This window comes from Gorilla gorilla, chromosome 12, assembly GCF_029281585.2.
Source record: "Gorilla gorilla gorilla isolate KB3781 chromosome 12, NHGRI_mGorGor1-v2.1_pri, whole genome shotgun sequence".
In the NCBI taxonomy this organism is placed as follows: Eukaryota; Metazoa; Chordata; class Mammalia; order Primates; family Hominidae; genus Gorilla; species Gorilla gorilla.
Genome location: NC_073236.2, coordinates 120,402,748 through 120,429,543, shown reverse-complemented (window position 1 = coordinate 120,429,543; position 26,796 = coordinate 120,402,748). Strand labels below are relative to the sequence as shown.

The window sequence follows — 26,796 nt, the reverse complement described above, 5'->3', positions numbered from 1 at the left end:
GTTTGGGATGGGGAGTGGGAATTCTTGGAAGACAGCACTGCATTCCCCCTCCTGTTCAGTAGGCTGAGTTTAGAGCCTCTCAGATGTGCCCTGCCCCTCAGTGCAATGAACTGGAAGAGGAAATTGGAATATCTAAGAAGAAAGGGATTGTGAGAGGGCATCCAAACATTTCTTATGTTCTTGAAGGTCCTGGATCAGAAGATGCCTGACAAGAGGCCACTATCAGCAGCAACAGCACAGTGGGGACAAACCTGAGACCTTGATGGACCGTGGACACCAGCAGGAGAGACAGAGGTCAGTGGTGATGTGAATTAGGTACACCCCATGGGGGACAACAAAGGGCAAGGACAGCTATGACAACTCCTGCCCTAATGTGCATACCCCAAAAATATTTAGATGATACACTGGGATGACGAAGAGTGGGGGAAAAAACACTAATTGGGTTTAAATGTAAGCCTGCTCAGAAATAATAAGATGAAAGTTCTTGTTAGGGAAAATGGAGCACCAGAGAGTGATGGTTTAGTACCAGAAAAATAAAGATGTCACAGTTTTGCACATTTGTGTTTCTATCAATGAAATTTGTAGACAATTCACACACCCAAGGTGATGGCTGGGAAGTGTGTGAACTACTGTGGGATACTGAGCCAGCAAGGAAACGCCAGATCCATTTCAGAAGCTGGGTCTGTCTTCAAAGGGTTTTGACTTGCTGACCTCTGGCTGGCCTGCATCCTCCTCTCGGAACACACCAGACAGACGAGTAAACACAGATCACCAGTGGGCCACATGTTCCTTTCTTCTTCCAAGTGCTCTGTGTCCGTGGGCCTCCCCCGCTCCAGGCTTTTCATCTAGGTCCTCTTGACTGATGCTCAGGCCCCACAGAAGTTTCCTCACTCCTCTCTCAGCCAAGCAAGGGTGTAGAAAATAATAACCAAGCTCATAAGAGATTTCCAATATTGGTGAAGATCTTCACCCTTAGCTTTTCTCAAATGCATGATCTACAATGCATGAAACCCTAACTTCATTCATTCCTTTGAACACAACCTTTCCCTCTCTGATTTCCTCCTGTAAATGCTGATGTTCCCGGGTAGGGCCCCTAGTTAAGTCCCTAACTCTCCTCTACGAGAAGTCATTATATTCTTTGACTCTGTGACATGGGTGACTTCAAGAAGCAGAAAACAGTAAGGTTAAAAAAAAAAGGTTGAGACCTTAAAAGAGGGAAGAAGGGTTCAGAAAGGGGTGTTTGGAGGAGCTGAAGAGAACTTTGTCCATCATCTTTCTTGAGGATAGATCCAAGTATGCAGTGAACTACCTTTGCATGCTGCTAAAATAAATGGCAGCAGGTCAAAGACAAAGAGGCCTGTCAGAGGACAGAAGGAAATGAATGTTGGAATAAATGCTTTCTGATACATTTACACAGTTCCAAGTTGGCTAAATTACACATCCATTGTTTTAGATGGTAGTTCAGAGATCTTCTTCTTAACAGTAAGTATTTTTAAAAAATGCTTTATTAAGGTATTATTGACCTATACTGTACATATTTAATATATATATTTTGATGAGTTTGTGGATATGTATACATCCATGAATCTATTACCACTGTCAAGGCCATCAACATATCCATCACCTCCCAAAGTTTCCTTCCATCCCATTTATTATTATTGTTGTTGCTGTCATTTAATTAATTTACTTATTTTTATGGTAAGATCTATTATCTTAGCAAATGTTAAGTCTACAATATTATATATGCTGTATAGATCTCCAGAAGTTATTCATCTTGCATTACTGAAAGTTTGTACCCTTTAACCAACACCTCCCCCTTTCTCCCTACCCATCCCCTAGCAACCACCATTCTACTCTCTGCTTCTATGAGTTTGACTGTTTTAGATTCCACATGTAAATGAGGTCATATAGCATTTGTCTGTGACTGGCTTACTTCACTTATGATAACACGCTCTAGGTCATCCATGTTATTGTAAATGGCAGGATTTCCTTTTTAAGGGCGAATGATATTCCATTTGTGTGTGTGTGTGTGTGTGTGTGTGATATATATATGTAGTATATATGTCATATGTGTGTCATATGTCATGTGTGTGTCATGTCATATGTCATATGTGTGCCGTGTGTGTCATATATATATATGAGTTATATATATATATCTCTCTCTCACAATTGTTTATCCATTCATCCACCACAGGACACTTACATGTTTCTATATCTTGGCTATTGTGAATAATACTGCAATGAACATGGAAGCATAGATACCTCTTCAAGATCCTAATTTCAATTCTTTGGATCTATATTCAGAAGTGAGATTGCTGAATCATATGGTAGTTTTAGTTTTCAAGGAACCTCCATACTGTTTTCCATAATGGCTATAAAAATTTACATTCCCATCAATAGTGTGCGAGGATTCCCCTTTTTCCACATTCTCACCAGCACTTGTGCGTGTGTGTGTGTGTGTATATATACTATATATAATATATATATTTGTGTATTGTATATATAGTATATATACACAATTGTATATATAGTATATATAGTATATACACAATTGTGTATATATACTATATATACAATTATATATAGTATACATATATGTATATTTGTGTATTGTATATATATTGTGTATCTATACAATTGTATATATAGTATATATGTATACATATATGTATACACACGTATATATACACATATATGTTTACACACATACATATACACATATGTATACACACTTATACACACATGTATACACACATGTATACATATACACACATGTATACATATATACATATGTATACATATACACACATGTATACATATATACACATGTATACATATACACACATGTATACATATATACATATGTATACATATACACACATGTATACATATATACATATGTATACATATACACACATGTATATATACACACATGTATACATATATACATATGTATACATATATATACATGTATATATACATATATAATATACATACATATATGTATATATGTGTATATATACATATATACACATGTATATATGTATACATATATACTATATATATGATTGTATATATACACAAATATATATACGATTGTATATATATACACAAAATATATATACGATTGTATATATATACACACTATATATACGATTGCATATATATACACACTATATATACAACTGTATATATATACACACAATATATATACAATAATATATATACACAATTGTATATATATTGTATATATACAATATACAATATTGTATATACAATTGTGTATATATATACAAGTGCTGGTGAGAACATGGAAAATGGCTATTATATAATAGCCATACTAAAGGTGTGAGGTGATATCTCATTGTGGTTTTGATATGCACGTCCCTAATGATTAGTAATGTTGAGCCCCTTTTCATACACCTGTTGGTCATGTCTTCTTTGGAGAAACGTCTATTCAGGTTCTTTCCCTATTTTTAATTGAATTATTTTATTTTTGCCCTTTAGTTATAGAAATTCATTGTATACTTTAGTTATTGACCCTTTATCAGGTGTATGGTTTGCAAATATTTTCTCCCATTCCACAGATTGATTTTTCATTTTGTGGATTGTTTCCTTTGCTGTGAAGAAGCTGTTTAATTTGATGTAATCCTGCTTGTTTATTTTTTGCTTCTGTTGTCTGTGCATTTGGTGTCATATTCAAAACATTATTGCCAGAACTAATGTCAAGAGACTTTTTCCCCATGTTTTCTTCTGGGAGTTTTAAGGTTTCAGATTTTATGTTTAAGTCTTTAATCAATGTTGAGTTGATTTTTGCGTATGGTGTAAAACAGGGTGCAATTTCATTTGTTTTCCTGTGGATAACCAATTTTCCCAACACCATTTATTGAAAAGACTATTTTTTCTCCTTGTGCATTCTTGATGCCCTGGTCAAAAATTAGTTGATCATATATGTGTGGGTTTATTTCTGGACCTTCTATTCTGTTCCATTGGTTTATGTGTCTGTTTCTATGTCAGTACCACACTGGCTTGACTACTATAGCTTTGTAATATAATTTGAAATCAGAAAGTGTGATGCCTCTAAGTTTTGTCCTTCTTACTTAGGATTGCTTTGGCTATTCTGTTTGTGTGTGTGTGTGGTTGTATATAAATTTGTGGATTGTTTTTTATATCTGTGAAAAAAATGCCATTGGAATTTTGATAGAGATTGCATTGAATCATTAGACGTCTTTTGGTAGTATGGACATTTTAACAACATTATTTCTTCTAATTTATGAACATGGGATATATTTTTATTTATTTGTCTCTAATTTGTTTTATTGGTGCTTTATAGTTTTCAGTGTACAGATCTTTCACCCCTTGGTTAAATTTATATCTAAGGCTTTTTTGATGCTATTTTAAATTAGATTGTTTTTTAATTTCCTTTTTGGATTTTTTTTGTTAGTGGACAGAAACACACTGTTTTTGTATGTTGATTTTATATCCTGCAACTTTACTCAATTTGTTTTTTATTTCTAACAGCTTTTTTTGTGGGGGTGAGTTTCTTAGCATTTGGCTATTTAGCTGAAGCTTAAACTCTTCTGCAAATAAAAAAATGATGCCCTTACATCAATGTAGTCTAGAAGCTAACAAATAACTTTTGTAAGTATCTTACCTCATTCTTTCTGGTTCACAGCCCAATAAAGGAAGCAAGGTATTCCAGGTTGAGCCTCCAGAAATTCACTCTTGATTTATATTTATGGCAGAGAAAGAGAGGGTAGGGAGAGTAAAAGGGATCCCTGGAAAGTTTCTAGGAGTAACATCAGATATGATGGTGGAAGCTACTCACATGAGTTCCCCAGGGGCTGAAAGCAGCTGATGGAGAAAGCTTGGCCTCCTTTGCGATAGCATCCTCAGAGACTGTTTCAGTTCTCCTTTCACACCTGGCATGTATTTATATGGTACCAGAGAAGGGATTTTTATTTTAAATTATGCATGTGGATTTGCACCTTTATTCTATCAGAATCAAACTAAATGTTATTCCACAACACTCCATAAAGTTAATGATACAATGTGACTAGAACTCTTTCCTGAAATATGACATTCTTCAGGGACCTTGAAAGTATTAAAGGGAGTGGATGCCAAGGCCAAATCATACCCCTGGAGCCACATAGAAGTTCCACAAGTACTTATATACCAGTGACATATATATTCCTTAGTTTCTGTGAATTCAATCAGAAGGTTTATATGAAAAGTTTCTGAAAAACCAGAGGTACAATGGCAAGGGGTCTGGGAGCCACCCTGACCTAGGCAGAGCAGTCCAAATCCATACTTGACTGTAGGTAACTGATGACCTGGTCAAAGCAGAGAGAAGAAGTGAAGATTTCAAGTTAGAAAGGAAATTAAACTTCCACCACTGTGATTTCATAATGTGACAAAATTAGAAAATTAGAAAATCTATTTTGTGTTCATCTCATTGAATATTTATAAGTCACCATTAGTATCAATTTTAAAAATGTTTTGCATGTTTTGACCTAGTGTAAGCCATCTAAAAAATAATTCAAAGGTTTTTACACCACAGATTTTTATTTTTATTTCCCAGATATAATTTGCATTTACTCTGATTATGATACAATTGAGTTCATTTGGAGCATAATATTCTCTATAGAAAGAGTAAATATGCATTTATGTCCACCTGTGCATGTATGTAGGATATTTTGGAAAAAGGCATTGAAATAGGATTCTAAAGGCCAGACAGGGTCTACTTACATGGCATGCTAGGTAGTCTCTGTGGCCTTGGCTAACTTATCTAGCCTCACAGGGCCTATTTATTCATTTATAAAATAGGCATAATCCACTCTTTCAGAATTATTATGAGCAGCAAATGAGACAACAAATAAGGAGTAATTCATTTGTAAATATTCATTTATTTTATATATTGATAACATACAGACATAGATCCTGGTGGTTGCTGTGGCTTTGAGACAAGGTCACACTCTGTCACCCAGGCTGGAGTACAGTAGCTTGAACGTGGCTCACTGCAGCTGTGCTCAGTGAATTCAATCAGAAGATGTATATGCAAAGTCCCTGAGAAATCAGAAGTACCATGGCAAAGGGTCTAGGAGCCCCCAAAGGCCCATTTTGGCCTCCCAAAGTGCTGTAATGACAGGCATGAGCCACCGTGTCAGGCCTTATATCTTGTTTTCGTATCTTACAATTTTTAAGTATCTGAGTTCTTCAGAGCTGGGATAGACTATATGTGATTCAGTCGCTCAAATTTTTGGGGGGTGCCTATGGCAAATAAGCTCTTAGCACCCAGCAAAAGTTTGTCACATCGAATCCTTACTTAATATTTCTAAAGGTCTATCTGCACTCTCTAAAACAGCGCTTTCTGTGATGATGGAAATGTTCTATATTTTCACTGACCAAAATGGTAGCCACTGTTTTAAATACCATTCTCAGAGCTAATGTTTCCCTAGTATCTTTTACCACTAAGAAAATGCGGTGTCTCTCTACAGCGGCTACCATCCCCATAAAGAGGTAAGTATGTTATAAAGGAAAGCATACCAAGGCATTATAAACATGCAGTGCAACCCCCAGTGGCGGACTCTCACTCCCAAAGAGGAATCTTGAGAAGGCCACCTGACCAAAAAGAATGAAAGGCCATGGTGAAATTTCCAGAACCAAAGCAGGAACATTGTGTTAGGGAGTGGATCTTCTCAACGGATTTCCTATACACCACTGCCCTCCCTACCACATGTAGCTCTATAATCTCTCTTGCTACCTATTCCTCCCAGTTACCACTTACCCAATGTCCTGGTTATACAGATCAGGAGAAGCACCACCATGGCAAAGATCAGGGCCACACTGAAGGTGGGAATCTTTTCGAAGAAGGAGCAAAGATTGCAGTAGCCACAGAATATGCCAGGTTGTGTGCGTGTTTGTTTTTCTTCCTTTTTTTTTTTAAACAGCTCTATAATTCCAGCATTGAACTTGAGCACGATCATTATTCCTCCTCTCATCATCTCACAATATATCCATACCAGCACAGACAAGACTCTCAATGTCAACACTGTTTGCTTTCCTTGTGGAGCAAGACACGTTCAGTCCCATGCTATCACACATTTAGAGCAGATGTTCCTAAAAAGGATAAACCAGGTGCTTAACATATTTTATTCCAAGGGGTAATTTTAGAAATTATTGCAATCAATGAGCTAATAATAATGGTGGTAATGATGAGGCCAAGTTATTATTACTTATTACCTTTAATCATCGACAGCAACTCAATTGGACATAATTAGAGACATCATCATAAATAACGTGGAGCAGATGGAAGATGCCGGGCTTTTCATTTCGAGGACTGAGTAGGAAGGTTAATGATGGAGGAATGGACATAAAGAATGGGGTGTTTATATCACAAATCCATCCTGCACTGGAACCTTTCCTGTCTGAAACCCACACAAACAGCTGAATTAGACAGAAGGTATAAGCAGCCAACCCTGCACTTTCAATGTCCACTCACTCACTTTGCAACAGCCTTCTGCCCATCACTCATTGCCAGACCCCAGTTCTGCCCCATTTCTATCCATGCGGGTTAAGCAGTGGCCTTCTTCCTTTCTTTCTTTCTTTTTTTTCAATTTCAATGGCAAAAGGGAAATAGAGCAATAGTCTCTCCTGACCTTCCCCCAACCTCTCTTTGAAAACATGCAAATGCTTTAGTTAGCCATTTAGTATTAACTTAAAATTTGGCATGAAATGCAGTAAGAAACATTACATTGCCTCCGCACATTAACTCAGTAAAACAACTGTTTCCTATGTATGGCAACTGTAGTACAGGTGCAGAGGAGTACACCCACAAGTAAGACACAGTTAGGTGTTCAAGTGGGATAACAAATTGATGTCGAAAAGGAAACCTGGGCTGTGAAGTTGTATACTTGGGGTTTAAATCCTGCAACTGCCATGTACTGAACCATTATACTGGGCAAGTTATTTTTCTTTCCTGAGCCTCTGTTCTATTGATTGTAAGTGGCTAGCTTGTTAGCAGTGCCCTCTCTGTGGACCAAGATACCCTTGTCTTTTTCTCCATAAAAGAACCCTTCTCACCAGACTTCTGCTGTGGTAATTGTCCTGTCTCACCCATAGATTTGGAGAAGGTACTGCAATGGATTATTCCTTTCTCTGCCTCTGGTACCTGGCACATACTAAGTACTCAACAAATGTTAGAGTAGATGTTTCTAGAAAGGATAAACCAGATGCTTAACATATTTTATTCCAAGGGGTAATTTTAGAAATTATTGTAATCAATGAGCTAATAATATGTTTTCATGTCCCTAAAGGAACTTGAAGTCTAAATGGGCAGACAAGACCAACATACACAAAGCAGAGAGTGGCACAAGAGCCATGTCTGATGCAACAGTGACTCAGGAGGATCACTCTGACTCAGAATGGCCAAGCAAAGGTATTGGGAGGAAGTGGGATAGAACTGAGCTTTGAAGACCGTGCTAAAATATTTACAGACTCCCCAGGTTATCTCAGGTTCTCTCCAGGAATTAGCTTCACCTCTTTGTGCTTTGGCTCCACATCAGTTAAATAGTGATAACATTTGATCGTTAAGAACCATGTAGAGATGAAACAATTTTCAAAGTTTTTTAATTAAGTGTACTCATTGCCACTCAAAGATAAATACCATATAAATATAATAATAATCATATTGAGAAACAAAATAGTAATGATGCAGATACTCATGTACTGTTTCATGTTTGTGGTCTTTGAGGGGAGTTTTTACTCAAATATCTCTAGATGAATAAATACATATGGTCTATAAATATGTCCCAAAGCAATTTTCTCCACTTGAACCTACATATACTTCACTATAGAACTGAAAACAAATTTATTTAAAACTTCTTTTATGTGGTTGTCTGTTGAAAAAAAAAATCAGAACTCTCATTAAAGCCAGTAAGAATTTGGTATAAAAAATTAATAGCAGGATGTGAGCTTATAGAATCTTACCAATAATATCTTTATGATTCATTGGTCTCTTTGTGATGTGCCAAACATAACCAGGATTTATTGATGAATATGATATTTGGGGGTATAAAAACTTTATATATGTTTTTCTTTACTCAATTGGTGAATCTTGTCTAAATTAATATTGTCATGAGATTTCATTTAGCAATGTCCAGGTATCATGGCCAAATAGATACTTTGATTTGAATTATCTGCCTAAATGTTCTAATTCTTCACTTTACTTCACGAAACTGAGGAAATTCAGCTGTAGTAAAAAAATTAAATTTGAAAAAAAAATAAGTGTTTTGTACAAAGTTCTAGGAGTGAGATGTGCAAGGGGATAAAAATATGAATAAGAAAGTCCTAGTACTAAGATTACATCTTAGTTGATAAATGCATTGGAAGAAAGAGAAAACTATTAAGCCAATACAAAGCACCAAAGAAATACGTGAAATAAGGGAGATAAACTCACGTTCCTGTGCAATCTCCAAGAAGGGAGAGATTCTATTCAGTCAGGGAGATGACAAAGGAGCGTGGATTGGTGGGCCCCTGGGAGGCTTTGGACCAGAAGGGTTGGAAGCGTTGTCACTGCAGAGCGAAGAGCCTGAGAAATGACAGGGAATCAGGAAAACACAGAGAAAGCAACGAGCATTCCTCCACTTCTTCTCCCAGCAGAGGAATACTGAGAAATGGAATCGGAAAGATGGACCAGACCCAAATTCTTAAGGGTGTTGAATATCAGGCTAAATACTTTCAGCTTAATTTGGTAAGTCATGAGAAACCACTGAAAGTTTTGTTTTGTTTTGTTTTTAAGCAAGTTAGTGGCCTACATTAATTTATTATTTATCATTATTGAACCTTTTACATTGAAATTGCTCTCCAATCCTTATCAATTCCCCCTTGGACTCTTACTACAGCACTTTTTCCCTAGTACCCCATGTCAGTGCTGCCTCCAAACAGCACAGCCCCCACCAGGCTTGCTGTCTCCTTCCCAGCCCACAAGACATGAGTCTTAATTAGAAATATGATTGCATGGTCCCCTAGCTCAAAATCCATCAATAGGTCCCTCTCTCCCATAGAAGAATGTCCAAGGCTTTAGTATGGTATATCAGGCTTGTCATCTTTAAAATTTTACCTATCTGCCTACCAGGTAACCCCCTCAACACACATCCCTTGTGGTCCCTGTGCTTTGACCTGGAATTCCTCACTGTTGCATTAAATGCCATGATTTCTCACACCCCCATACCTATGTGTGAGTAGTCTCCTTATCTGCCTGGAAAAATATTATTCACCCTTGGAAATTCAGCTCAAATGTCACCTCCTCCATGAAGCCTTCCCTGATAATCCCTAGCCTTGCCCCCTCCCTCCATTGAGTTAATACCCTCTCTTCTTCTCCATAGCTCCATTTGACTCCACTTGTCACTGTTTTGTGTGTTCATTTATATTACCATCTTCTGGCTACATTGGGCAGCACCGTTTCTTATTGCTCTCTGTAGCCTTAATGCTGGCACTCATTACATAACAGTTAGATAAACTAATTCATATATTTTTATCACACCAACTTCCTGAAACTATCTAAGGCAGTTGAGAGGAAAGAGCTTTAGAAAAATGAACATGACAGTGATGTATTAGGTAAATTGGATGAGAGACTGCAGGCTTGGAAGGAGGGGGAGAATATGATGGATTCTGCTTTGAACATGGAAAATATGCCTTTGGCGTCCACTGCAATCAGGATCTGCTTTTGAGGCTACAAATGATTCTGATTAGACAGGAATGGAGAATTAAGTCGTCCTTTTCACTTTCCAGGCCTAACACGCCCATCTCTTTTGATAACTTCCTCCAAGATGACTCTGAATTTCTTTAGTCCTGTCTCTCTTATCCAAATATTTCCTGAACAAGAACTCAAATTGGGCAAGTTTTCAGATCCTGTATCTGAATGTGTGTGAGCTCAGGGAGAAGGAAACAAAGTGATTTGCAACCTGGCGCTGGAAGGAGACCGACTGTCAGGGGGCCAGGGATTGTTTTTGTTATTTCTGTCTTGCTCTAAACCATGTCTGTTTATTGTTATTGTCTTGTCCCCTTACTGATGTTCAATCCATTTCCTCATCACAAGTGTGAAAGGAAACCTGGCAAAAGTTACCCGAGCAAGAGTTCCGAATCAATAATAGATTCATCCTGAGGTACAGCACGACATCTGTTAGATATTTGGAGCCGCTGTCCATCCTGCCTGGAGGGGTGCTTAAGCAGTCAGGCTCCTTTCTCCCTGGAAGACTATAAAACACAGAGAGTTAAGAAGTGGCAGGAAAGTGCTAGTGATGCCTGCTTAAAAGAGCAAGTGCTATAACTTGTAGGATGAACATGTTTCAAGAGAGAAGATTGGTGTTCAATTTTAGCATATGTTCTTGAACCCATATTTACACAGAATTTGAGTTGTACGAGCAAAGTAACATGTATGAAACAAAAACTAGTTATGTAATGGAATTGTTCCTTTGCACGAGAAATTTGTATATGTGTGTCTTAAGAATTTTGGCTTGTCCTTTTTTACTGCAAGGTTTAAAAATACCGTATTAAACGAATTTTCAAAACCTTCACAGAAACTCTTATTGCTTCTAGCCACAGTTGACCTGGTAAAGATTCCAATGAATTATCAGAATCTTTTTTTTCTCTTGCAATATTGAAGCTTTCAATGAGAAAATCAACACCAGAGAGAGAGAAGAGAAATTGAAGAGAAACAGAAGAGGGAGAGGAAGGGGAGGGAGGATACTGCTAGATAAATGAGATATCATACCGGAAAAGGAGATAGAGAAGTGGAAAGACAGCATAGGGGAGGAATAAAGAATGAAAAAGATAAGCAGATAAAAAGTGGCCTTAGTTAAGAAAAAACTATGCATTATGAAATCCTCTTTAACTCCATGGTGAAAGAAAACTTTAAAGCAAGGCTGCACAGTTGCAACAAAAACAACCCTTTAAAAAAAATCCCACTTAGAAATTCAAAGAGGTTATCAAAGTAGATTAGCAAACTATATACTTGGAACAACAATTTCACAATCAAAACCAAACTTAGTACCATGAAGGGAGTCTGAGAAAAGACAGATGTAGGAAGAGAAAAGAAAAAATTGGGAGAAAGAACAATAGAAGGGTAGAGAGCAAGGGAAAGCCAGAAACGAAACAAAAGCTGGGATATTTGTTTTATGAAGTATTAATAACTCATGAAGGGTTATTTGTCATTGCTGAATTTGGAAATTTATTATCCTATATTAACAAGAGACCAAAATGTCTAGAGTCATTGGCTTGGAGTGTTTTTAAAATGCACCTTCATGCAGAGGACAGTGACCCAAGTTAAAAGGCGGCCCTCATTGTGAAGGGGACATGGATAGGGCCCTAAATCAGCCAGTTACTACCCTAACAACCCTGCTAAGGGCCAGAGAGCTCCTCTGGGGGTGCAGGGAGACTTTGAAGTCCAGAAAAGTTTTGGATGGGAAAGGAGGAGTGGCTATGGAAAAGAGAATGAGAATTTATTATCAGGACCTTTGGGGGGTTTCATATAAAAGCCCTAAATTAACTTAATACTTAACGAAAATCTGTGCTGTCACCCACTGTCTTGACTTTATTGCTTTCGTGTTTGCTGAGCCCTTTACATATCATGCTGGATTAATCTCTGATCTTTGCAATTTCATTAAAATAACACAGGGGAAAATTTTATGCTCAAACTTCAGGATGAGACTTAAGAAAGCAGGAAAGTGGGCATAATCACCCACTCTCCATCTAGCTAAGAGACAGGAAGCATGCAAACATTTGAGAATTTTGTGAATCATCTAGAACATCCCCCATTAAGGAGGCTCACTTCCTTCAGAGATGCCTCCTTCCAAATCCTCCTCCTTGAGTCTTGGAGCCCAGGTGAGCTCCCTGCCCTGCAATGTACCCACCACTTACCTCAGCAGCCATGCCCGCATGCACTCCACTGGCCCACTGAGTTGCTCTCCAGGTGAACTCCTCCATCGGCTCACAGTCTCATTCTCCCTTTCTTGGGGAGCCTTTCTGACCTCCCAGGTGTTGTTAGGGATCCCCTTCCCTGGGTCCCCAGAATACCCTTCCCATCCCTTCTCACAGCACATGTCCACGGCATTACACCTGCCTGTTTACCTGCCTCTCCCCAACTATAAAGCTCTTGAAGATGGTAATATGAACTCTCTTTTGCTATCTCTGCAGCACCCAGCACAGTGTCTGGCTCTCAAAATACTTTTTGAATTAATACATGAATGGGAGTTAAAATCATATCTTAACTCTAAGGTCTAATTTTTTTTCTGATTTACCATTCTGCTCAAGGCCAGTGTGGTCCAAATAGGAGTACTGTTCAAAAAGGCAGATTCCTGGACCTCAGACTCCTCCCTGTGATCTTCTTAAGCTCTAACGCGTTAGTCATACCCACTTCTAGGAGTAAAAAATAATATTTACCTTTAAGAGATCTATAAGCTTTTCCTTCATTGGGGAGCATAAAAATTATTGTGCTTGGCACAGGGGACAGAATGGTGAAAATGGCAGAAAAGAAGGTTCTGGCCCTTGAGGAGCTTACCTTCCAGCAGGTTGACAAACATTAAACCAAAAATTAGACAGGTGCTATGAGAGTGTGGAGCAAGAGGCCGCACCTAGCTTTCCTGAATAAGAGCAGTTTGAGCCAAATATTGGGAAATTCACAGAAATTAGCAAGGCAAAAAAGAAAAAAGTGAGAGGAAGTTTGGGAAGAGAGAAGGGGCAAGTCTGTGCAAAGGCCCAGAGGCAGGAAGGAGTAGGGCATGTTTAAAGAACTGAAGGAAGGTCAGTAGGACTGAAGTCCAGAGAGAGGGGAAGAGAATGGCATGAGGCTGAAGATGAAGACTGAAAGAATATGTGCCTGGGCAACCCATGACCCCCATTACCTTAGGGTATTCACAGTTAATAACTTTTCTTGTGTTTATTTAAGAAGAGTATAGATACAGTAACTTCTTTATTTTCAATAGTACAGCAGACCATAACTGATAGACTTTCATTTATTTAAGGCCATATGCTGGGTTTCGTTTTTGTTTTCACTATTACAAAAAGTGCTACAATGATCTTTCTTGTCCACAATGGTATGTTCTTAAGTAGTTGGCTAAATTTAACTAGAAGACAGAAAATCACTGGGGGAAAAAATCAGTAGAAACACATAAATAATCAATAAGCTAATATTAAAGGAGGGAAGATGACTTTTATGAGATGAATGACTTAGAACTATTTAGGATTTACGAATCATGTGAATCTATACTACCGTTCAGATTGGTGCTTATTATATTCTGAATCATATTTCTGGCCTTAGCCCAGAGGAGGGATTCAAAGTACAGGTCTCCATCTCTGGCCCCGGAGATAGCACAGCCCTTTACCTAGATGGGGTAATATTGCATGATGGGTGAAAATTCCTACTCTGAAGTCCAGAGGGTCACTTTTATTCCTGGCTTTGCCATTTACTAGCTGTATGGCTTGAAGTGAGCTTCCTAAGCTTCAGTCTCCCCATTTACAAAAGAGGAGATAAAAATATTACCTACCACTGTAGGGTCATGGTGAGGATTAAATGAGATGATGTCGGTGAGGCTCATAGCAACTGCCTAACATGGGAAGCTCTCAGTAAATGATAGTTACTATCGTTGTTGTTAACAAAGTCAAGAGAAGATAGTATGTAATAATAGTTTTCATTTCTGTAAAGTTTTCCATGATGCAGATCCTGACCTCAGCATTTTACCTGTATTAACCCATTTAATCTAACAATCATTCTATAGGTAGCTGCTATGACTACATTTTTATAAATGAGGAAACAGAGGTCAACAAGAGCAATTGAGAGCTCCTTCATAACAGAGCCAGAGAACGAAACCTAGGCAGTCTTATTACACTGATGGGCCAGAAATATCCACAATGCCAGAACCACGTAATGTTGCAGCTGGAGGACAACACAGAGAAAATCTAGTAAATCTCAATTTATAAATGAGAAAGTTGAGGCCCAGATCATTAAAATGACCTGCTTTGGGGTCACACACACTTAATCTGAGAAAGTCCATGATCATTAAGAATTTATACCTGTAATCCCAGCACTTTGGGAGGCCGAGACATGTGGATCACGAGGTCAGGAGTTCAAGACCAGCCTAGCCAACATGGTGAAACTCTATCTCTACTAAAAATACAAAAATTAGCCGGGCGTGGTTGTATGCGCCTGTAATCCCAGCTACTCAGGAGGCTGAGGCAGAAGAATTGCGTAAACCCGGGAGGTGGAGGAGGTTGCAGTGAGCCAAGATTGTACCACTGCACTCCAGCCTGGGTGACAGAGTGAGACTCCATCTCAAAAAATAATAATAATATTTTGGAGTTGTAGCTGACAAATGAACTTTCATTTAGATCAAAGGCATTATGACTCTTAGACATTAATTAGCTCTTATACAATGCTGTTGTATCATTTAAATGTATGCTAATCCCATGGATTTGATTTTCCTTTAAGTGTTCTTAAATTTAGAAATGAAGGAAATAGAGGAGAAGAGTCCTGCAAAAGAAAGTTTGAGTTTTTTCAAATCCAAAAAAATTCTTTTTTAAGTTGCAAATATTTGGCAACAACTGGCAAAATCAGCTCTTCTCGCCTTATCCCCTGGGCTTGTTAATGTCACTTTGAACTGGACTCTTTTGTCTTTACTGTGCTTGGGCTCTACATTGTAAGCAATGAATTTCTTTTGTTTGTAAGTAAAGTATAAGCTACCAAATAAATCTCCCCATTCCAAACTCTGATAAGCAGTTTATTTTTTGCCCAGTTTATAATTATCTCTGGAAACTGCTTCCAATAAACTCAAAAGAGTAGCTCTAATGGAGAGTGAAAGTCCGTGAACTAATACATAAAGCCATGTGTTCTGGGATGAATGACAGAGAAGTAAAAGTTAAGAGAATTCTAATTTACACACTCCCCCAACATGCTGTGTGACCTATTCAAGTCCTTTAACCTATCTGGATTTTGGTTTCCTGATCTATGAATGTGGCACTAAGGATTATCCTACTCACGTGTAAATTACTGTGAAAATTAAGAAAATTGATGCAAAAATATCTTGCAATATTTAAGCACATTAAGAGTGTGATATTACAGGAACCTCCTGAACCATGTTTCCTTCCGTTCTTCCCCTGGCTCAGCCTTCTCATCCTTTAAAATGCCACTCAAGTGTCATCTCCTATTGCCAAAAAGTCTTCTCTGAAGCTTCTGTTCTCACACATAGCACATCACTCAGTAAATATCTGGTCATATATCTGCCTTTGCCATCAGAACACAAGCTTTGCAAGATGAAGAACCTAGTCTTATATCTTATCCATTGGTTTTCGTTTGGGGTCACCAAAGGTTTTTTGAGCACCTACTCAACACTCATAGGTCTCAAAGGCTGAAAATTAAATGCCTAAAACTCAGTCCCTGATGTTAAAGAATTTATGGTTAATTGGGTAGAGCAAAAGCAGAAGCTAATCACAGTATAATGTTGCAAATCCAGACCTGAATGGGGCACCTTGGGAGTAGAATGGACCCAACTCTGCCTGTATTGCAGGCTGCAAGACATTCTTCTCCAGGACCTGGGGAAGGCATGCTCTAACTTTCACTCATTCACTTTCAACAGGGTTTCTAAAAGATATCAGCATCAGACCTAATCTCGTCCTTCAGAAGGAAGTTTTCTATCACCACCCACCAGGTACAAGTGATGTCCTCCAGGTATTTCCCACAAATTCAGGTGACCAAATAATGTTGGCACTGTTGACCACACACCCAGGTGGTGCTACATATATAGGCCTCGTAACAGCAGCTAATGAATCATTCCCTTTGGTTACATAAAAAGCAAAGCCAAAGTCGCCTCTGGCACCCACTTTGAGTTAGCTCAAGAGCAGCCCCATGTTAAAGTCTTAGCTACTTCAGCTGGTGTTTCTTTGCAAATTCACATTTAGAAATAATAGTCTTCCCTTAATTCTGCAGAATGATTTACATTTTACAAAATGCCTTCACATCCATCATCCTATCTGATTCTAACAACCACTCACTGCAATGAATACACCAGGAGTTATTTTATGGATGAGGAAACTGAGACTAGGTAACTCAGACTAAAGCCCAAGTCTCCTGACTCCTATTCTAGTCCTCTCAAACTGCACAACACTGCAGCACAATTGCAGAGGAGACACTCAGTGCTTATATTACCCCTATTTTTCATGAGTTAATCAAGTCAGCCAATGTTACCTTAGACCGGATCATCATCGAAGCACAGAGCTGGGTGAGGAAGGGAAGAGCAGAGCTGCCCTGACTCTCAGAAACACTTGGCTGGTAAGAGAAACAAAATAAGTGTGCAATCAACTACAAGAAAAAATAAGTGAAGTGTGTGACACGAAAACACCTGATTTGGGGTCCCAACCGTTCTATAGTTCAGTTCTGTGTCTGGATTTACAAGACCTGTTGTGGTTTAGTGACTCATAGCTGATGGGGCCTTAAACCTCTTATAATCCCCTTATGTTATTAATACAAATGCAGAAGAAAAGCCAATAAAGAAAATGACTTTCCCACTGCCCCAAAACTAGTTAATGGCAAATGTAAGATTAGAACACAAAACGCAGAACCTCACCACTCCCCAAAAGACCATTATCAAAGATTGTTTTACAACCCTGGGATGTTTGCATCCTGGCTTGTGTTTTCCTATATATAGTGTGAAGGACGTTGAAAGAAGAGTAACAGGACCCAAACCTCTTAATAAATGGATATTTCAATGTATTCTCAATATTTAGCTGCTCAGTATAATTATTTTCTGATTCATCTATGTTGTCTTATGTTTCAATGATTCCTTCTTTATTGCTGAGAATTATTCCATTAATAGACATAACACAATTTTCTTATCCATTAACTTAGTTATGGACATTTGGTTGTTTCTAGTTTTTGAATTTTGTAAATTATTCAATTATATTTCCTTTGTTAGCTTATTAGCTATAACTTTTTTGTCTTTTTCATTTCAGTGGTTGCTTGAGGGTTCAAAGCATACATATGAACTTATTACACTCTACCTTCAAGAGATATTATACCATTTCATGTATAGTAAGAGGACTTTATAATAGTTTACTTCCATTTCTTCCTTCTTGGCCTTTGTGCTATTGTCATACATTTTACTTTTATACCTATTATAAACATCACACTATGTTGTTATTATTTTTAAACAGTCAAGAATTATTTAAAGAGATTTAGATAACAGGAAAAAATCATATGTGGTTACCATTTTATGGGCTATTCATTCTTTTGTGTAGACTTCCCTTTCTATCTAGTACCATTTATCTTAGGTCTGAAGAATTTTGTTAAATGTGTCTTGTAGTGCAGGTCCACTGTGATTAAGTGTTTCAGGTTTTGCATATTTGAAAAAGTCTTTTTTTGGGGGGGGGTATTTTTTAAAGATATTTTTACTAGATATATAAGTCTAGGTTAACAGGTAGTTGGGGTTTTGTTTTGGTTTGTCTTTATGTTGTTCCAGTGTCTTCTTGCTGATGAAGACAAGTTTCTGATAAGAAATCTGTCTAGTCTTTCTTCCTATGTGTCTTCTGGCTGCTTTTAAGATTTTTTTCTTAATCACTGCTTTTGAACTATGCTATTATAATATTTCTCAAGCTTGGGGTTTATTGAAATCTTAAATAAATGGCTTTAGAGTTTCTATTACATTTGGGAAGTATTCAGCCATGATTGCTTCAAATACTTCTGTCTCCTTTCTACTTCATAGCTCCAATTACACAGATGCTCACTTCTTTGGAGTTTTCCTACAACTCACTGATACTTCATTTTACTTTTAGCCTTTTTTTCTATTTAATTTTGGATCATTTCTGTTGTTACGTCTTCATGTTCACTAATCTAGTCTTCTGTAACATCTAATCTGCAGTTAACTTAATACAGTGTATTTTTACCATAGCCATTATAATTTTAACTTCTGAAAGGCTGATTTGGATCTTCATTCTATAATTTGCATGTCTATTGAGTATAAATGCAGTTATAATAATTTATTTTATGTCCTTTGCTGGTAATTCTAAGGTCTGTGTCAGTCTGGGTCCATTTCAATTGATTTATGTTTCTCCTCGTTATGAGTTCTATTTTCCTAGTTCGTTGTTGTTGTTGTTGCATGCCTGGTACATTTTCATTAGATGCCACACAGTGCATTTTTCTTCGTTAGGTGATGGATATTATTGTATTTCTATAAACATTCTTGATTATTGTTCTGAAACAAAATTAGTTTATTTGTCAGCCTCATGATTCTTTCAGACCTTGCTTTTGAGACTCATTAGGTGGGACGAGAGCTGGATCTAGCTTCAGGCTATTAATTCCCACAACTGAGACAAGACTTTTTTGAGAGTTCTAGTCAATGCCCTGTGAGTTAAGAGGTTTTTCCAGTTTTGCTGAGGGGAACAGACTCAGTACTCTGCTCCATATTCAAGAAGGACCCTCTGCAAATCTCTGCATTATCTCTTCATCAGGTTCTCCCTTCTTTGGTATTCTACTCTGTGAACTCTAGCAGCCTTGGCATCTCAGCTCTGTCTCTTCAACTCAGGGAGACCAATGGGTACTGCCTGGGTCGCCTCTTCATGCACTGTGGCTACTTATAAGGCTCACATCATTTGTTTATTATATCTCAGAGATTATTGCCCTTCATTATCTGATATCCAATTTCTTAAAAATCATTATTTCATCTATTTATGTAATTTTTATTTTTTAGTTGTTTCAAGTGGAATGGTAAATCTAGTCTGTTATTTTACCTTAATCAGAAGCAGAAGACCCCTGGTACAGTTTTGAGGCTATTATTTTCTTTCGTTTTTTAATGAATTCAGTGTTGAAAATCTTAGTTTATACAAGATGATATAAACTTTGTGAGTGGCAATTCATTGTGTGAATGGCAATTATAGATATACACTTTTTCTACTTAGCAATAGAAATTTTCCTATAATCTTAATCCAAAACAATGGTAAACTCTATTGTATAAATATTCTTTGGTGTAAGGAAGAGCTTAGATATAATGATTTATTTTATTTTTCGTCGATCAAGTTTAAATAAATAATTAATTCAAGGTTTGCATAGAAAACTTTCTTCTTCAATGTTTCAAATTTCCCTTCTGGAAAGTAGTGATTGAAAGTTTGAAACAAAGAAGTGAAATGTAACAATATCTCTGAATTTATTTTATTCAAACTGGCTTCATTAATAGCATTCTTTTCAATATGTTATAGCAATGTTGGGAAAACATAGCAACTAGGGTGACTATTTTTGAGTCTTGCTTGCCATAACAACATTTTTTGGAACCTCTTAACTTGTTGAAATATAGCATTGGTTTTCCCTGTAGTTTTAAATTATATTTGTTAAGATTGCTTAAAATATCAGTTAAGTAGCCAATTTTGTTACCCATATAACATCTTTAAAAATATTTTCCAAGTGAGATTTCTTTACAACTGAAAATGTGAATCTCATTTGTGAGTTTCTATGCCCTCTTTAATACTTTCTCTTCCAAAAACCAAAGAACTTTAGAATTGTATAGTAAATACAAACAGTTAACAACAATCTCTGAACAAAATATTTCCACAATCTAGTTATTTGGTAAAATTCCTTTAAGATTAAATTTCAAAGAAACTAAAATCATTAAATTAAAAATCATTTCATGTATTTTAAAATATATTCATGACGATTGCAGAATTTTGAAGAATTCTCAATATTTATTATATATATTTGTAGTCCTTTGAAATTGTACCATTATTAATAGACTCTAAGCATTTTAGTAATTTCTATATACTTTCCAATATATTTTTGCCTTAATATATGTTGACCACCATTTTTTCTTCCTAATTCTAGGAGGAAATTAAAATCAAGGTTAAATGAATTGTAATTTAGGTTAAACTTACACAACTACACAACTCTTTTATAAAATTATCTTGCCACATTTATCCCACCTAAATTAAAAGTGTTGCAAATATCAGGACATTAATCAGATTGGATTGTGGAATCTATACTTAAGTATCATGATGTAATAAACATTGCTTTGAAATGTTCTTTAACAATAGAATTATATAAGGTAAATGATAACACTGAGAAATACAGTTTTTTATTTACCAGGTAATTTATCAAAGATTGTACACACAGCATCAATATATAAGAGAAATGATTGTCAGCAACTGTACGAGCAATTTTCTCTTTGCCACACAAGTGTTATTTTTATCATCTATTATATATGATGATAATAAGGCTGATCATTAATGATTGCAGAATGTTGAAGAAATTATTGCAATACCTTTGAAATCGGGTCTTGCTATCTGACCTTGAACTCCTGGGCTCAAGCAAGCCTCCAACCTCAGCCTCCTAAGTAGCTGAGATTACAGGCATGCACCAGTGTGCCTGGCTTCTTTTTAATAGCTTTCTGTTATTGATTCTAGTTTAAATCCCTTCTGCAGAAAAAAGTACTTTACATAATTATATACTTCAGATGTGTCCCCACCCAAATCTCATATTGAAATGTAATTCCCATTATTGAAGGTGGGGCTTGGTGGAAGGTGATTGGATTATGGGGGTGCATTTGTCATGAATGGTTTAGCACCAACCCCTTGTGCTGTCCTTGAGATAGTGAGTGAGTTCTCATTAGATCTGGCCATTTATAAGCGTGTAGCACCTTCCCCTTTGCACTTGCTCCTGCGCCCACCATGTGAGACACCTGCTTCATCTTCTGCCATGATTGTAAGCTTCCCAAGGCCTCCCCAGAAGTAGATGCCAGCATTATGCTTCCTTTACAGCCTGCAGAGCCATGAGCCAATTAAACCTCTTTTCTTTATAAATTACCCAATCTCAAGTATTTCTTCACAGCAATGCAAGAATGGCCTAATACATATAATTTCAGTTCTTTAAAATTTGTTGAGCTTTGTTTGATGGCCCAGAAGATAGTGCTTCTTAATGAATGTTCCATGTGTACTTGAAAAGAATATGTATTCTATTACTGATGGGTGAAGTGTTCTATAAATGTCAATTTGCTGAAGTTGGTTGATAGTGCAGTTCATGTCTCCTATATTCTTACAATTTTTTGTGTATTTGTTCTATCAATTCCTGTGTGAGAAGTATTGAAATTTCCATCTATAATTGTGGACTTCTTGCTTCAGTCCTGTAGGTGTTTGCTATTAAGTGCATACACATTATAAAGTGTTCGGATCTTTGGTTTATTACATTTCATCGATTTTGGAAAAGGCTTGCCCATGATCTCTTCAAATATTTTTTTCTGCTCTCCTGTTTTTTCTCTATCTGGGACTCCAGCTACACATACGTTAGACTTTTGATGTTGCCCCACAATTCTTACCTCTCAGATGCTTTGTCCTCTCTACCACCACCTGTTTTTTTCTCTTGTGTTTAAGCTTAGATAACTTCTATTGTTCTAACTTCTAGTTCACTCATTCTTCTTCAGCTGTGACCAACCTGCTTATCGTATCTTTTATGTATGTAGTTTTTATCTCGTTACTGAAATTCTAAATCTATTCTTGCATGTCGTCTACCTTCTCCAGTTGTCAATATCATTAATAAATATCAATCATAAGTATTTTTAAAGGTCAGTGTTCCAGCATCTATATCATCTCTACTGATTTGTCTCTTCACAATGGGTTAGTTTTTAGGGGTTTTATAATTTTTGTAATCAAAAGCCAAACATTATGCTTAGAACAATACTGACTGAGTTTTAAAATATTTGAACACAGAAATGGATGTAGTTCTTTTTCTATCAGGCATTATGGGGAGTTGATTTAATCTAAGTGATCTGGATTGGGGCTTTTTATTACTATAGTTACCTTTGGTGCACTTTGAATAATTCAGTTCACCTTGTTACCCAGTGACCTCAACTCTATTGCGGATTCAAGAAAATTATTTTTGTTGTTTTTTACTATTCAGCTTTTCTTATTGGTAGGATAGGAACAGAGTTTTCTTGTGACTTTCTATATCCTAAGCAGAACTGGAATCCTATTCTATTCTATATTATTCTATTCTCTTCTATTTATTCTGCACCATCAAAAAACAAAACAAAATAAACAAAACATTGCAGGTAGTGACCACTACATTTAAAATTCATAATCTACTAATTAGTCTTCACCTGCTGAAAGCCATTAAAGTGGATATAAAGGATTGTTGGAGCCAAGAAATCAAAATTTCCCTCCAGACCAAACAGTTATCTTAATAACGTTTTCTTTGTATCATTTACTTCTGTATCAGGAACTCTTCTTGTAGTTCTGGGAAAAAAGTGGCCATGAAATTATATAAAATGAATTAAATATATAAGAAAACAGATTTTTAGCTTGATGAAAATAAAAATTTTATGAAGTACAATCTGTTAGGGCTACTTTACCATCAAATTTTTTTTGAAACCAGATAACTTTAGCTCTTTTGAAAAATCGGATTCCAGTATCAAAGGACAAAATTTACTGCAAATGAGGGCTACACACACAAGTTCCAAAAGTGAATATTTCCTGAAAGCTTCTATTTTGATTGGAATGACACTCAGTGGTGATTGCTTTATGCAACGGTCTCTATTTTGCAATCAAGTCTTATAAAACGAGATTTTCTGCTAAAGACTGAACAAGGTAAGTGGAAGCATAAAGCTGAACCAAAAGTCTGGACACAAGGCAAAGAGTTAGGGTGAGATCTAGAGAGTTGAAAATTATCTGCATATGTGGCCAATTTGTGTCACTGACTTTCCTAGGAAAATGGCTCTGTAGAGAGACAGGGCTAGGACTCATAATAAGTTTAAAAGAAAAAGCCCAAGCTACTCTGTTTGGGTACAGAATTGAAACTAACAATGAAACCAGAGAAAAATGGAAAGATAATACTAGAACTGTATTAGTCCATTCTCGCACTGCTATAAAGAAATACTTGAGACTGCGTAACTTATAAAGAAAAGAGGTTTGATTGGTTCAGCATTCTGCAGGCTGTACAGGAAGCATTGTGGCTTCTGCTCAGCTTCTGGGGAGGCCTCAGGAAACTTTCAGTCATGGTGGAAGGCGAAAGGAAAGCAGGCACGTCTTACACGGCCAGAGCAGGAGGAAAAGAGAGGATGGGAGGTGCCACACACTTTTAAACAGCCAGATCTAGTAAGCACTCTATCACAAGAACAGCACCAAAAGGATGGACAGGATGGTACTAAATCATTCATGAAGGATCCACCCTCATGATCTAATCACCTTCTACCAGATCCCATCTCCAACACTGGAGATTACAACTGAACATGAGATGTGGGTGGGGACACAGATCCAATCCAAAAAAGAAAAAAGAGGGGGAAAGAAAATATATGAGATCCAAGCAAAAGGTCCAAATAAACAAGTGTTTATAATCAGAGTTCTTATAAAGCACTCATAATTTCATGCATTACTATAGCCTTATATTTTAAACATTATCTGGCTCTACTGAAGTCACAGCCCACGGAGTGGGACTGACAAATATACCAGCTATCGGGGTTATGTAAACAACCTTCAGTGCACTCTGTAGCCTAATTTACTGTCATAAACATTGTGGGAAGCAGAAATCTCTATGGCAGCTTGGTGTGGATATTCTCACTGTCAGCAGGGAAAATTCATTGCCTTCTCACAATGCTGAGACTCCAACAGCATTTACCAAGACAGATGACTTGGTGACAGACACTACAGGCCGAAAGTTAATATTTAGCTCAGTGAGATGAAACATGAGAACATCAGAATTGTGCCCCTGGGCCAGTCCCTTGATTCTGCAGTCCAACTGACTGTCTCTGATGATGACCCCAAGAGTGAGTCCTGGAGGGCCAGCATGTCACGGTCAGTATCAGCCTCAGAAGTCAGGGAAAGGTTCGATCACTCTGGCTTCCCTTAATAATCCATGCTATACCTATCATCTCTGAATGGATTGTAAGCACTTTGCAATCTACTTGTATTTTAGCCAGTACCACCTTTGAGGCTAAATGAGTTCCAGAAGTGTATTTACCTCCCTCTGCTGAAATAATACACACCTTACATTTATTCTAAACTTGCCATTCTTGAATATTCAATATTTGCATTTGTTAAACAAGCCTCAACTTATCCTCTCCATTCAATCATGACTTGGTAAACTTTGATTCTGTGCAAACACAGTCTTATCTTTCTAAATGAAAGGTCTTTTGTTTGGGACTGTATTTATATAGCTATCTCTTCTCCCACAACTTCCTCAATCTGTTAAATTGTCTTTCTGGATTAAAAAAAAAAACACAGATCTTGATGATATAAGGTACCGTGCTCTCGGCCACAGCTCTCTTACCCTTTTTTATTTCTCTCTGGAATTGAAATTGAGTAACGTTTAACAGAAGGTGTCTGATAACAACAATGCCCTGGCTGTGAAGACAACAAATTCAGAACTTTCTCCTAAGGAGAGAGGGAGCAAACTGTTACTCTCTTGTCAAATCCAGTTTTCTTTTAATCTCTGATAATGTTTCAGATGATTGAACCAATGCCTTTAATATGACTTAGTGCTTTAGGAAAATAGTATCACCTCAGGATATTTAGGTAACTAAACCAGCAGATCCAGTAAGTGTTATCTTTCAGAGTCAGCCTTCTGAAGGAGGCTAGATGCACATGTGAATGACTTTGCCATAGCACAGAATGCGTCTGGATCATACTTCTGGAAATTCCTCTGGAACCACTGTGTAAATGAAGCTATCAGGAAATCTCATTGCTTTGTAATCATGCTTTACTTTTGACTAAAAAGTAAAAAACACCGAGAGTTCAGAGTTCATTTTTCAGACTTGTTTCCAAATGAATTGACCTTTTGTAAAAATCCATGTTCAAAGTAAGTCACCATTGAGGGTTAGCCTTTCTTTCCAACCTTACCATAACCATCTCTATCAGCAACTATTCCTGGAAACCTACAGGAAGTAGGCTCTGTGCTGCAAAGAGATAGAGCAATCCATTAAATATGGTTCCTACCCTTAAAGAGATTACAGCCCAGGTGGAAGCAAAACACAGGTGTAATATGAAAAGCACTAGATGAAGTATAAGGTATGTGAGGCTTGAGAGGAGTCTGAGCTGAAACAGCCTTAGGAGAAGTCATAATGAGGAACGGGACTTGTGCTCAGTGCAAACGGACTGGGAAAGCTGAACGTGTATGGATATCCTTCACAGGCTGACTAATCACACAAAGTGCAATGACTAGTTTGACTAAAAGTAATGAGAGTGGGACATAAGCTCCACTACTGACTTAAACCTTGCTTTAAACAAGTTATTTAACCTCTTGAGTTCTCTAATTTCTTATGGTACCTGCACTACTCGTTCAAAATGGCAGACTGAACACATGCGTTGACTTCCTTCCTTCCCCCAACCCACGGAAATGACAAAAAGCAGCGACATACAGTCATTTGACACCCAGATGCATCATCTTTTAATACTCCCTTTTTATGACAAAATTGCTTTCAGTACTAATCGTTATTTCATTAATTTGTTCCACAGTTTGAAACAAAGGTTTACTTTATATACAAAAATTTTCATTTAAAAATACTTAGTGAAATAAATCATGTATGAACTAAAATTAGTACTTACCACAAAAATATTACAGCTATTTGGTCTGTTGATCATTGTTTTCAATTTAAACACAAATAAAACTCAAAATTATCAAATAAAATGAGATAATGGAAGTAATTCAAGTTCTGTTTCTTCTTTATCATCACTGCACTGTCATTGTTCATTTCAAATCTACTCTTTTCAACGCAAGCATAGGTAGCACCATAGGGATTGGAGATACAAATGCTTCCGAAAGTGAGCTTGAATGCTTCCAAA

At 37.0% G+C, this 26,796-nt stretch overlaps 2 long non-coding RNA genes across 3 annotated transcripts in view; one reads left to right on the top strand and one right to left on the bottom strand.

Annotated features, from left to right (window-relative positions):
• LOC129531795 (uncharacterized) overlaps positions 1-26,796 on the top strand; it is a 52,318-nt gene that overhangs the window by 11,180 nt on the left and 14,342 nt on the right. The window contains exons 4-5 of one of the 2 annotated variants that reach the window (XR_008677205.1): positions 187-294; positions 8,316-8,437. This is a non-coding gene — a long non-coding RNA (uncharacterized lncRNA). Of the gene's footprint in view, positions 1-186; positions 295-8,315; positions 8,805-26,796 lie in introns of those variants that run through there. The other variant, XR_010129823.1, reaches the window with a different exon arrangement.
• LOC129531794 (uncharacterized) lies at positions 7,308-11,256 on the bottom strand. The gene is made up of 3 exons (XR_008677204.2): positions 11,126-11,256; positions 9,458-9,589; positions 7,308-7,427 (listed from the first exon to the last, which is right to left on the bottom strand). It is a non-coding gene; the product is annotated as an uncharacterized lncRNA (long non-coding RNA).